This window comes from Meleagris gallopavo, chromosome 11 (genome assembly GCF_905368555.1).
Source record: "Meleagris gallopavo chromosome 11, MGAL_WU_HG_1.1, whole genome shotgun sequence".
Classification (NCBI taxonomy): domain Eukaryota; kingdom Metazoa; phylum Chordata; class Aves; order Galliformes; family Phasianidae; genus Meleagris; species Meleagris gallopavo.
The window spans coordinates 17,152,481-17,165,532 of NC_139414.1; the positions used below are offsets into that span (position 1 = coordinate 17,152,481).

At 40.1% G+C, this 13,052-nt stretch overlaps 1 long non-coding RNA gene across 1 annotated transcript in view; it reads left to right on the top strand.

Moving 5' to 3' along the window:
- LOC146543648 (uncharacterized) overlaps positions 1-13,052 on the top strand; it is a 191,742-nt gene that overhangs the window by 12,669 nt on the left and 166,021 nt on the right. Inside the window, exon 2 of the long non-coding RNA XR_014885542.1 lies at positions 2,429-2,572. This is a non-coding gene — a long non-coding RNA (uncharacterized LOC146543648). The remainder of the gene's footprint in view (positions 1-2,428; positions 2,573-13,052) is intronic.

Consider the following 13,052-nt stretch of genomic DNA (forward strand, 5'->3'; position numbering starts at 1 on the left):
GAACTAAGGATTTGCAGCTTACTGAGGAGTAGACACGTCTTCTACAATGCATTTTTTTTCTTCCTATTTCTCTTAACTTTGTGTTGCCTCAAAGCTTGATTAGTTTGATTCTATTCCCCACTTTGAATGCGATGCTCACCTTGTGTTTTTCTGCTAACCAGTATTGCTGTTTAAAGATCTGAGCTTCTGTTTTCGATTTTATTTTGCTCTGTCCTATTGCATCTTGCAATTCTCTAGTGTTTAGTTCTGAGGTATTGTTTCCAGTGAGCCTGCTGCCTCTAAGCCTTGTTCTCACAGATGCTGCTCATTTGCTCCAAAGAAATCTTTTGTGCAAAAGCTCTGTCCATGGCATCTGTGCAGTGCATGGATGTATGAGGTGGGTCATGGAGAGCATCCGCATGGCTGCAGTCAGTGGGGGAGCATCAATGAAATTCACACTTGCAGTTTCTGCAGGCTTGGCCACTGCATTGGCTCCTGCTGAGAATGTCGAAATTGACCTTTTCTAGGATGGAAAATGATGCTAAGAGATTTCATCGTAGCTCCCATAAATGCCATGAATGCTTTAATATAACTAACACATTGAAAAGTCACAAATGTATGATACATCCAGGACGTGGGCACTTAGCCAAAATAGTAATTCTGTCAGCGCACTTACTTTTTTGGAGGGGTGATAATGAGGGATTTCCTTTAATATCTATAAAGGACACCTGGGCCTGCAATGTTCTTTTTGGAAAGGTTATTCCAGCAATAGGTAGATATTTTCTTGTCATTATACATGGTACAGTGTCTGCTCCCAGAGTCATTGCTTTACTACAGAGCCATTTTATTGAAATATTACTCATTGATAATGGTCATATTCATGCCATGTATTGCCAAATGAATATAATAATAAATGAGCAAATATTACTGCATGTGCACATCTGAGAACTTATAGCCATTGAGGATTACTAGTGCAGACAAACCGTAAAATAGCCAGACAAGGGCTTAATCCTCCACTTGCTGTAAGGAGTCCTTATCTATGATAGTCCCAGCACACGTATTTGTCCACAGTCAGCTTTCAGCCTCCAAGCCGCAGTGCTATCTATAGAAGTCTCAGGCTTGTTTTGTAAATAGCTGCGCTTGCAGTTAGGAGGCACGTAAAGTACGTTGTTTGTTTGTCAGAGCAGCCCAAGAGATTGTTATAGACAATTATCACTTTTAATCTGTTCAACACAAATTGTATGGTATAACGCTTTGCCAAAAACATAGCATTACTTTGGCTTGTCTTCTGTGAACAGGACATTTAGGTTGAAAAGCTACATGAACCCTGCTTGTATTGCCATGCGAGGATCTGGATGCAGAAGTCTCAACTAGTGCCAAGCAAGAGATTCCTCAGGAAATGTGAACCCTGGAGGAATTCAGTTTGCTTTAGTGACCTCGATCAGTTATGAGATGAACAAACTTTATGTGCAATTGGACTTCATGTCCAGTGTGCACCTAGTCAGCTATGCTGGCTCTGTGACTAGGGAGTTTTCCTGCTGCTATCACACGTGTAGATTCTCAATTCATTTCAAATTTTATTCTTTGAAATGAGTCTGACTAATCTCTAAGTAAAGGTTGTCCCCTAGTGACTCTCACACTGGATGTGAGCAGAGTCACTGGGTATTTAAGAAGGGTCATCAGCTTTCTGGACTCACTTGTGTTCTGCTGACCTTGCCAAGATTTGCTGCTGGTGTTATTGATTCTGTGGTTGAAAGAGGTTGTGGAGGGCTCTGCTGAGCCCAGTCCTGGGGCTGCCCAGATCAATTGTGAAAGACAGATCCTGCTCCGAGAAGGTAGGATCACGTGTGGGCATTGATCAGGTTATAGATCTTCTATGCTTCAAATTACTGGGGCATACAAAAACATATTCTTCTTCAGCAGTATTTTCTCTCTTTCATAAGTGTCTCCCAAGAGAAGTGTAATGTATCATTAATTCTGAAAAAGGGAATGTTGGAAAGATCAAAGCCTTACAAACGGCAACATATTTTTCCCCTCAAGAAAGCATTAAAAACAACAAAAGTAGATTAGGAAAATGTTATTAGTCTCCCACCTTAGGAAAAAAAACTGTAATTATTTTGGCAATTACTTATTTCCAAAAGATTAGAAGGTATCAAAAACTAGCCTGTTCCACTTTGTAATTTAAAGCAATTAGAAAAGCCTGATTTTGCAAAATTCTGAGCTCTGGTAAAGGACTTTGATATCAAGGGTCCCTCTGGAATGTACCCATTCTGGTGAGTTCCCTTCAGCAAAGCAGCAGGTTTGTGTTCACAGCGTAGCTTCTCTTCTGCTATTGCCTTTCAGTCTGCCATGTGGGTGCTCTTGGGGCGTTCCCATTGCCTTTTTAGATGTTGGTACATCAACGAGGAACTTGTGCACTGACATGAGTTTTTCTTTTTTTCCCCCTCAGCTTTCTGCTGACTGAAGAGGAAGAAGGAAAACAAGAGCCTTGCAACAACTCCCTATCACTGTTGTACAATCCAGATTCAAGCCTTTGGTGGCTCTGGGAAAGTGGCAGGAGCTCTGCTTGACACCATTAACCTTGACCATCAGGGTAAGCCTGCGGGAGGAAGAGGCTCTACAACTTATTGCTTTGACCCTATAACATACCAGCTTAGTCCTATTTTAATTCCAGTAAATTCAGTAAGGTTCCATCAGGGATCAATTTGTTCTGAAGTTTTTATCAGTGCTTTCAAGAGTAGAAGTGTCAGGTATTATTAGCAACAGAAGTCTATCTTGTGAGATAGTTTTGAGAACCTGATACAAGTGTGATTTTGTTTCATACTGGCAGAGAATATAGGAAATGCTGTTTGACTCCCTTCACAGCATGGATTAGCAAAATTAGACTTGTCTCCTTTGCACTAACAAGCCCCAGAACAGACTGTGGGCTATTAAATAAAGGAAACTCCTTTCAGACACACACGCATACACACAAAAGCTGTGGGAAAATAAATCACACAGGCTTCTAGGTGGATAGATTATTACAGAGTTCATATCTGTAGGGCATCTTCTCTGCAGGATTTTTCTGTGCACAGTGATATGACTTTATGGTTTTATTTACATTTTCTTAACAGTTCACCTGACTTGTTTCTGTGGGGAATGCTGCAGTTGCCTGAAATACACTTTTATATTTACATCTCACACACAATTCTGCCTACAGACTGACTTGGTGCTGTGTGACTAATCAGCAAGTAACTATGATGGACCTGTTAATTTAACAGTTCAAGTCAAGTTTTAATCTCATAAGAGTATTGCTAGATCTTCATTTTATTTTACTACTTGCTTATTTTTCCTTTCTTTGATTTTTTCATGAGCAATACTTTTGGAACCCAGTCAAATCTGGAAGCAGGTAAATCCTGTTCTCTGAAGCTGCATGTAATATTACTTGCCCTAGGCAAGATTTGCAGAGAAGCTCATTTCTATTAAAACATCCAAAAAATTGACTGGAATCTACCTTGACCTTCAGGAACAGTCAGAGCCTGGATGCCAGTTATCTCCTAGTCAGGAGCTTGAGATTTGGGGTAACGTAACCTGAACAGGCATAGTGAACACTTGAAATTTTCTCTGAATCTTCTGAAAATCTGTCTTTGAGGTTAAGCCCTGAGCTGACTTTGTGGAACAGAGCAACTTTATTTATTTAGTCCTGTGAGCCTTCAATTTGGCTCCAGCTAGCTTCGCTTACAAATAAAGCTCAGCTTTGAGTTGAGGTTCAGTGAGGACAATAAGTGTGAGTTAAACATAATCTGTGTTTGCCTTTTCAAAGCATTTCTCTGTAGAAGTTTTATAGACTCCTTTCATACAATAATGTTTCAAAGTATTCCTGGAAATTTTCTCCCATTTCTATTACCTTAAGTACATACCATCCTCTGCTTGGTTTTGCAGAGGATTTTGTTAGGAAAGTCTTGGATTCAGAGCTCACACCTCAGGCAAAAAAGCCTCAGTGTGTAATGAGAAAATTGCAGTTTCTTCCTCAATAGATTCTTCTGAGCAACAAAAAAGCATGCCTTTCTTGGCATTTCCCCCTTTTCATTGCCTCTCCCCTCACCCCCTCAGTATATCAGAATTCCTTTAAACTCTTCAAAGTACCAGACTGCCAAGTGTCAGACAGGAGCATAACACCACAAAGTGTTAGAGCTTCATAAGGTACCAGAGAGCCAGTCAAATGCCACAAAAACATTGCTCATGTTCAAATGACATTATTTTGGTTCTGAATGACTGTACATTCTGTCCACAACCACTTTCCTCCTTATTAATTAGTCTCATTTGTTCACACTAGGCTACTTTTGCTCACGTGCATGTTAAAGGAATGACTGTATTTTCTGAGGATATGAATAATTGGACATTTGTTTCAATATACATCATTAAGCGCATGCCACATATTAGCTGTTATTTCATTAATTTTTTGTCACTTATAATCTTAATTTAAGAAGTTCTAGTTATCCAGTCATCCAAGAATGCTGTCATGCAACTTGTGACTTAATTTCATAATCATCTTATGTTACAAAAATCTGTCACTGCTTCTGGAAGATGATGTCACGCACCCGTTTTTCAGCACAAGAATTCACTTGGTCTTTCAGAGAAAGAGGCCAAGAACCTGACCTAGGTTAAGACTAACACCACAAAGGGCAGACAAGCACTTGTGCTAGTACACAAAGGAATTGGCAGTACAGGGAGTGCACAGGAGTTTATGGAGGAGAATTCATCTTCTGATGGCCTGTGTAAACTGGCACTGATTGAGCAAGAAGATTGTAAGATGACTGTTACCATTGCCTGAGGAAGAAAGGGTGCACAGCCGAAGCAACAAGTTTGTGACTGCCTAGATGGCAAATGTGTTTTAAGTTCTCCTAGATAAGGGCGCCTTCTCTTGCAAGGGTGAAGAAATCTCCTAGGTGCCCTTGGGAGGCCTGTGGTACCACTAGTCTCCACCACAGCACCATATGCTAAACATGCAGGTAGGATGTCAAATGGTTCTCATATAAAGACACCAGGCAGTGGTTCTCTACCCCCACTGGAAAAGTTGGCCTAGCTTTATCAAAAGAAAAAGATTTAAACCAAATGACCACTCCTATTATGTCAAGTTTTCTGTTCACTTTAAGAAATTTCCGCCTGTATCCTTAGTGCTGTCACCATGCTGCATTTCCTTATGTGTTTACAACCCAGTAATAATTACCAGTCTAATTTCTTGGACTGGTAGCCAATCTGTGCCACTGCAGGGAGAGGAAGACTACTGCTTCTAAAATGCAGGTTACGGGCAAAAGATCAGCATGGTATGGTTGCAAACCCAGCACACTTTGGAGCTCTTACATGTTGTAACAAAACTGAAATGCAATGTCCAATTCATTACTCTTTCTGTCTGAAAAAGTGCTTCTGCTGCTCAGCCAAGGCGTTCTTGAAACAGATAACTTGCATCTGTGCTTTTCATAGGATAGTAAAAATGAAGGTTAACCCTTGACCAGTGTATTTGTCCTGTACAGGAATTTTCCTTCAAGTCTGCTCCAGAGTGGCTCATTTTACAGGCAGAGCTCAGCTGCTGGAAGAGCTGGGCTCCTCCTCTTGGCATGCCTTATCCTTCCACTCTCCCTTTTGCTTTTCATACTGTCTTATGGATTGTTGACTCTTGGTTAATATAGTTCTCCCCTGGCCCTGGATAATGTGTCTGTTCTGTTTCTCTTGACTCTGAAACTGAGAAACAAAGCAGCACATCTCAGCGACGCACGTTGTTTTTTGACCTTGATAAATTGTTTGAGTTTGATTTTTCTCTTTCCTCCTTCAGTGTCTCCAGTAACCTCGAGTCTCTTGAGCTCCTCTCATCTTCTCTCCACAGTCTCTTCCTACCGTGTGTTCCCAGAACTGTTTGTCATGCAGATAAAGAGAAGCATCAATTTACTAGAAAGGGAGTTGTATGTTTAAACATCACCAGTCTGACACATATTGACTTTTATTTTAAGAGGTAACACGTAAAACAAATAAAATGTAAGTTTCTGGGGCTTTCTGCTTGGTCAGGCTGCAACCACTCCATCACTGATGCCCAGTAACAGACTGTGCAACCTGTCTCCATACACTGACCCACCTGCAGACTTTCTCTGAGGATTTCATTTGTGCTGGATTATTTACATTACATATACAGCCCTGTGTATTTGCACTTTTTTAACTCCAAAGTGGTACATTGATAAACCTTTAGCCCTCTATTCTGCTTTGCATCTGAATCAGACCCTTTTCAGTAGTTTTATGGAAAGCATATGTCACTGCTTAAGCTGTCTTTGAACCCACAAGCTGAAGGTGACCCTACGTTCCAAGCACACCTGCCATATACTCAGTTTGTTATCCTGTACCATGGCTGATAACGGCTTGGCTTGGCAATGGGAGACTGTGGCACAGACGCGTGGAAACACCATGGCATTGCTGAGAGGTTCATACGGTGTTACAAAATGAGTGTTAAAGTAGACTCTAAGAAAGCTCAAAGACGAGCCCCCTACTTCAGGGGTACCGTTGCTTCAGCTACCTGGGCCCCTTAGGGAAACAATAGGAAGTTTAAGGCCTTTCAGGTGGAGATACGCCACAGCTGTAGGGCTGATGACCCATTTACTTCCACTAGAAAGTCATTAGGATTAATCCAAAGCACCTGCAACATTAGTAAAGCAGGTTAGAACGACGTTTGCAGCATGTCAGAGCTCAGTTTTCTCTGTAGCATGAGGGTAGAAATACATCTAGTGACCCAGTGAGATCTGTAAGGGGCTAAGGAATTATAGTTTCAAACGTGTTCTTAGTGATGAGTGTGTGGTGGGTGTGAAGGATCACAGTCCTCTGACTGATCTGTCCTACTTCTGAGGATAGCCAAGCTGCGAGCAGCACTGCATGGGGAGGTAAGTATTTGTGTGTGTCTTCTCTAGGAGCCATCACAGTTGTGTGCTTGCTCAGTACTGTGTTTTTGTCTTTGTCCAGGTCTCTACCCAGTGTAGGAGGGTCTCAGTGGGAACTTATTGAGCACTTTCCTGACTTTTTGCTGTCTGCCACGCGCTTCCATCCATATGTTTGTTATGTTGGCTGCTCTGGATAAAGTAGCCCCTTTTTGCAGAAGCCTGCCGTATCTTTCCTTCTGTTAACTTTGTGCCCTAAGTTTCAATGCCACGTTGGTTGTGTTCCCTGCCATTCACTTGCCATTTGTGCTCAAAAAACCCTTAATGCTGGCCTGTATTTATTGATGATTGAGCTTTTCATGGATTGGTGAAGAAGCGCGTGCTGCTTTTGATCATGGAGGGAATTAATGCAGGAAACCACCACAGGTTGCTGACCTTTTGAAATCTTAAGCACGAAGCTTTCTTTTCATTTGAGACCTTATTGGAGATTATTGTCAAAACATAGACAAGCTTTTCATAGTGCAACGTACAACTCAAAAAGGTTTTTCTTAGCATCAGTGTAATTTTTAGAGAGGACAGGATGTGTACCAGAGAAAACTTTAACACCATGTTTAGATTTACTGTAAGCTGTGCTGAAGTAATACAGACAACCAAACAAATGAATTACTGTCTTACAGCCAGCTGAAGTTCACAGGTTTTACCTGTGACCATAACTATTGTTACAGATTGGTTTGGTTTCCCATAAGAGAAAGTGATAGCAGAAATAACTGATATCTTTAAGAAGAAAGAATGAACCTCGTTGAATGTGATGAGCTACCATGTGGCGTTAAAGACAATTGCAATGTAAAGCACAAAACCATCTTTGATTGCATGACAGCTTTAAGGGCCCAAAGAACTTTGTGCTTAATGTGCAAAATGAAAATGTATAGTACTTAACTGGCAATGTAATTTAGCTTGCTAATCCTGTTGGTAGCTCATGGAACTGACAGGTGTTGTCCATGCTGCTCTTGCAGGCTGGCTGGATTCTGAGTGGGAGGATGCCTCTCCTGGTGGATCTGATACTTAGTAACATGTTGTGTATTTTTATTTCTTGACTATACCCTGGCAGTCCAGTCAACATGGTGTAAAGCACTTTTCTTATGCTGTCATTCTTAGAGCGCGGCTGTATTTTGGTAATTCACTGGTAAGAGGCTGTAGGTGGCTTCTTGGAGAAATCTAGGTGACATTATAAGACTTTTTTTCTCGAGCTGAGTCTTCTGGTGGTGTGCTTTTGAAACCTTGAAGTTCTCACAAAAATCACACTTGTTTTTCGGAAGTATTTTAACTAATGTTTTAAGTGCTTAAACAAAGAAAAAGCAGATAACAAAGGAAATTGATATTGTTAAAGAAAACTATGAGTGTAAGCATTCAAGTAAACAGTATAAAATGGAGGATGTGTAACTGAGATCTTATAATACTGCAGCCTCCAGGTTACTTTGAAATGTGAAAATGAGAGCACATAGTAGATTTTTATAAGAAGCATTGTCAATCTGCATGAGCAACAGCATGCACCTTAAATTTTCTGTTCTTCACAGTGTGAATTGAACACTAAGGTACGAAGTGTTGCATGGTGGTGGTGTGACACTCTTGAAACTGCTCATGGAGACCATGGCATAGCCAGACCTTCCTTGCATTCTATCGGTTGCCAAGGTCCAGCCCAGCTTTGAGGGCTCTGTGCTGCCCCAGAGCCTTGCTCCCAGCACAGTCCCTGAGTGCAGGCAGCACATAGTAGTCATAGCCCGATTTTTTTCTTCTCTCGCTCATTCAATTTATCAGGAGTGCAGCACTTCTTACTCTAGAGGTCAGTATAATGTTACGAATGGAAATGGTGCGAACTCGATTCTTGTTCCCTGATGAGATGTTCCAGAGTGAACTCTAAATTACACTCTTTCCAATTTAAGATGGAAGAGAAATTTCATACTAGGGAAATGTACTTGTAAAAGTACAACAGCCAATATGGGAAGCTCAGAGGGCGTTAAAGAAAACAATCATTGAGCCTCTTTGTTGAATGGAAGTTATGAATACGCTAGTAGTAATTTTCTGAAGCCATAGACAATAACATAATGTGAGTGGGTGATGGAAGAAATTACATAGGGTGAAATTTAGAGAGCTGACAGCAGCCTATGCATCGCTTAAGACCTATTTCTGAGGGCTTAATTGCAGCTTAAATAGCACACAGGACTTGTGCTCATCTTCTGAGCACAGAAACAAATTCCACTGAGAAAGAGCACCGTGAGTGGAACGTGGAAATTGTAATCTGATCAGCTGTAAAATTCCTGCTTTGGGGAAAGGGTGTTCTGTACTGAGAACAGATGTTGGCAGCGTAGATTTATGTTGTAGTACGTACATTATAAAGGTCTAATGCTGTGTTTCACCATAGGATGCAATGATCTTAGTCCAAAGAGATGCCAAGAGAATATCAATCTTTAAACAAATGGTAAAATCGAGTAATGAGCACACTGCAGGATGTTGTGATTATCTGCTTCATTCGTGAGCTATGTGGCTGATAACACTGAAAGCAGTCTCACGAGTGCTTTTGAGGCATTTATATTACTTTTGGGCTGACTGTCCACAAATATTCATTCTTAGTGGTCTGAAGGCTTATAAAAAATGAATTTTCAGTTTTGTTGTATGGCTGCGCAAGAGAAATTGGAACTGGAGAGTCATGTATTTGCTACAAAATGGTTGCAAGCTACTTCAGTAAAAGAAGATCCAGAGAAATACGAAGGTGGAAAACCACTTTGCATAGTGAATATTAAATGCTTAGGTTTTCAGTCAGTCAGTTCCCAGAATGTTTAGAAAAAGGTACAGTGGTAAAGGCAAACCCGTTGAACTTGTCCTTATCTTTAAATGCTTGGATTTCTTGTAATGTTTAACTTTTTCTTTGCATTTCCTGGACTTAGGATTCTTAGTTCTATGACAATCAATATTCCCTTGTAATGTATTTTGACATATGTTCCCGATAAGCATTTACCACTTTAAGTCTTAACAAAGGTTATTTTGGTCAGAAAAGAAAAAGTAAATGGAAGCAGTCTCCTGCTGGCTCTTTTGAAAGCAGAAAGAGACAAAATATTAGGATTACGCTACCAGCACTTTTCAAAGCATGAAGCTCTATGGGTTTAACTGTTTTATTTTTAATTGAGAAGCAACCTGCAAATCATTGCTGTTCTCTGAAGAGATCTGTTATTCAGATGTCTGTTAAATAGTTTTCATGCATTCTATTCTGGTTCAGGGTTTGTTCACAAACCGTTCACAAATTGTCTACTTTTATGATTCACAGTGTGTGATTGGGCATGTGGTATATTTTCTGCTCTCTGATTTAATGACTGAAACATTTTGACAGGGAATAACAAATGGTGAATGGCAACTAGTAAACAACATACAACTTGGGGCATTTGCAAGCACTTTCAAGAATATTAGCAATCGGAAGAACATTACTGAAGTCTGGGTAGCCTGACCCCTGTGAATGACAATGATTCATATCTCAGCCATCTAGCTACAGTTGTATTTAAGTCAGTTTGTCATTGTTTACCAAGATCAACAAAGCCTGCATGGAAAATCACTTACTACGAATGATGCATTTTTTTTCTCAATTCAGGCCTTACGCGACTTGTAAGTAGTCTAATCGTGAAACTTGTCCACAAAAGAGCAAATTCTCTGTTAAATACATGTATAATTAATGAAAATAACACACTGTCCTCTAGAAGGACTATTGACATGGGTAATTGCCATGTGCTTGTGTGAGTGCTACAGCTAGTATATCTGACTTTAGAAATGCTGTATCTCTGAGATATAAAACTAACATGTTCATTTAAAGATACCCTGTTACTTTTCTCCAGGTATAAAAATCAGCCCAGCTTTAGTTGATAAACTTAAGTCTCAGTTTCCACACATTTCTTCACTTCTTTAGCTTGGCAATTGAAAAATGACCCCATTCCAATCCAGAAGGCTTTGAAATAGTGTATGATGTGATTCTCACACGGAATATTTTCAACCTTTTTTTTTTTTTTTTTTTTTTTTTTTTTTTTTTTTTTGCTATGTCCTAAGATCCTTGAACTGCATAAATGATTAAGGTTTCATAACACTGCAGGCAAAATTCTTTCCCTTGATCTGAGCTGCAGATATCCTTTGCATTTTCTGCACACGTGGTACTTTCATTTCCATCAATGGGAATTCCACGTGCTGAATAAGGAAGAAATATTTGCATTCTGGATAAGTGCCTTTTTTGGGCACCTTTTCTTGCTTACTTGTGCAAAACTCCTACTGACTTTGATCTTGTTGGCGAGCTGCCTGTTGGATGAGAATCCCTGGTTTGAGGAGTTGGTAAATGGCATTTTAATGACAAGGGTCAGTGATGATTGCCGTACCATTTTTCTTGCTTTCCCCACCACAAACCTATCATCTGAAGTAAGGCACTGCAGTTCTTTTCAGAAGATTAATAGTTCTCTGCTAGTAACAGATTTTCCACTAGCCAGAAAGCAGTACACCCACTGATGAGTTTATCATTTGAACTTTGAATCCAGTCGGGAAGTTGAGATGTAAACTCTTCTGTGATGGTGATTTGTGGTATATTTCCAGTTTTCAGGGTCAGGTTATTAACCAGTGTAACAGTGATATAAGCACATGTCGTTGAGAACATGAATCAGAGGAAGCATCTGACAAAGACCTCACTGTGCAGGCAGCTTTCCTTGGAGGCTGTGCAAGTCTGATGTGTGTCACGAGGCTCCAGGTGTCAGGCTTGAATATACCACAAGTATTAACAACCTGTGTGTGTATATAAAACAGTTCTTGGCTGCATTTTTTGGTGCTCAGGATTTTATGCAGTGGCCTAAGGAAGGATTGTCATTTTGTTCAAAGTTCTTAGTTTTTCTTTGCTTTTCCGTACTGATATTGGATACTTTTTACGTAGAACGAATACTTGCCATTTTGTATTTGGTAATCCTGTTAAAATGAAGGTACTGAAAGAGTATAATCATCTCCAAATTTTGAATGTGTGTCATCCTGAAAGTTCTAAAATGTATTAAGAAAACTAGAAAAAAACTAGTGGTGTAAAAAGAAGTATTTTAGCTTGTACAAAAGTGAAACCATTACCCGTAGAAAACTGATTTTTCTGACAAGTTCCTGTCCTCAGTTGGAATAAAAATTGAAAATCCTCATGAACAAGAAGTTCTGTAGAACAGTACAGTGTAGAAACACTTAGCCTTTTGTTTAGAACCAGTATAATGTGACACGTGTTGGGAACATGTTATGAGAATTGCAGTTTAGGTGTCCTTTGCCTCCATTTGGCTGCAGGGATTAGATGCTCTTTGCAGCATGGTCTGTCCCATGACACGCTCCATTTTATGGCTCCCACAAAATACTAAACACAGAAGAAAAACCAGAAAGTACTTCTGTGGCAAGTTTTCAATCTTGCAAAATCTGGTTTTGGTGTATTAATTTTTTCCCCATTACTAATTGCTTTGAGGAAAACCTCCCAACTAGCTCTGAATAATAACGAGTTCAGCTTCTTATTTAATAGACGTACTCAGTTATGCTATGGCAACTTCTCTTTTCTGAACTGGTTGGTCTGAACAAATCTTTACAGCACAGATAGAAAAAGCCTGTCCTTTAACAGCACTTGAAATAATGCTACATCCCTCTTCTGTACTGACTCCTACTCAAACAACTTGATGTAAGCTGCAGATTTGGGTGTGATTTAAATGCAATGAAGTCACACAAGTTTTGTGGTCTAGGCAAGTAGCATGTGAGATTTAGTAGTACGTGGGCTGAACTTGAGAGAAGAAACATTTCTGTTCCATTGCAGTGGCTTAAAACATGTCCAGAGTTGAAGCCTGTTACTTGCAGCTCTGCCAATGACTTGTCTCTCTGCTTCTGCATAGGGATTCCTCTGCTTTCCTTGGGGAGAGAACATAGTTCCTATTCAGCAGCTGTTGTCATATATTTACATATCACTGACATGCAAACACTAATTCTCTAAGTAAAATACGCATAATAAAAATTCTGCATATTGCATGCACTTAATTCTGCACGTCGAAAATGTGGGAGGCTGAAATGCCAGGAGAAGGAGCCCATCCTTACAGCATCCTGCCTCCTGTGAACACTTTGCTGTTGCCGTGAGGTGGTGCAGCAGCCTCTGCT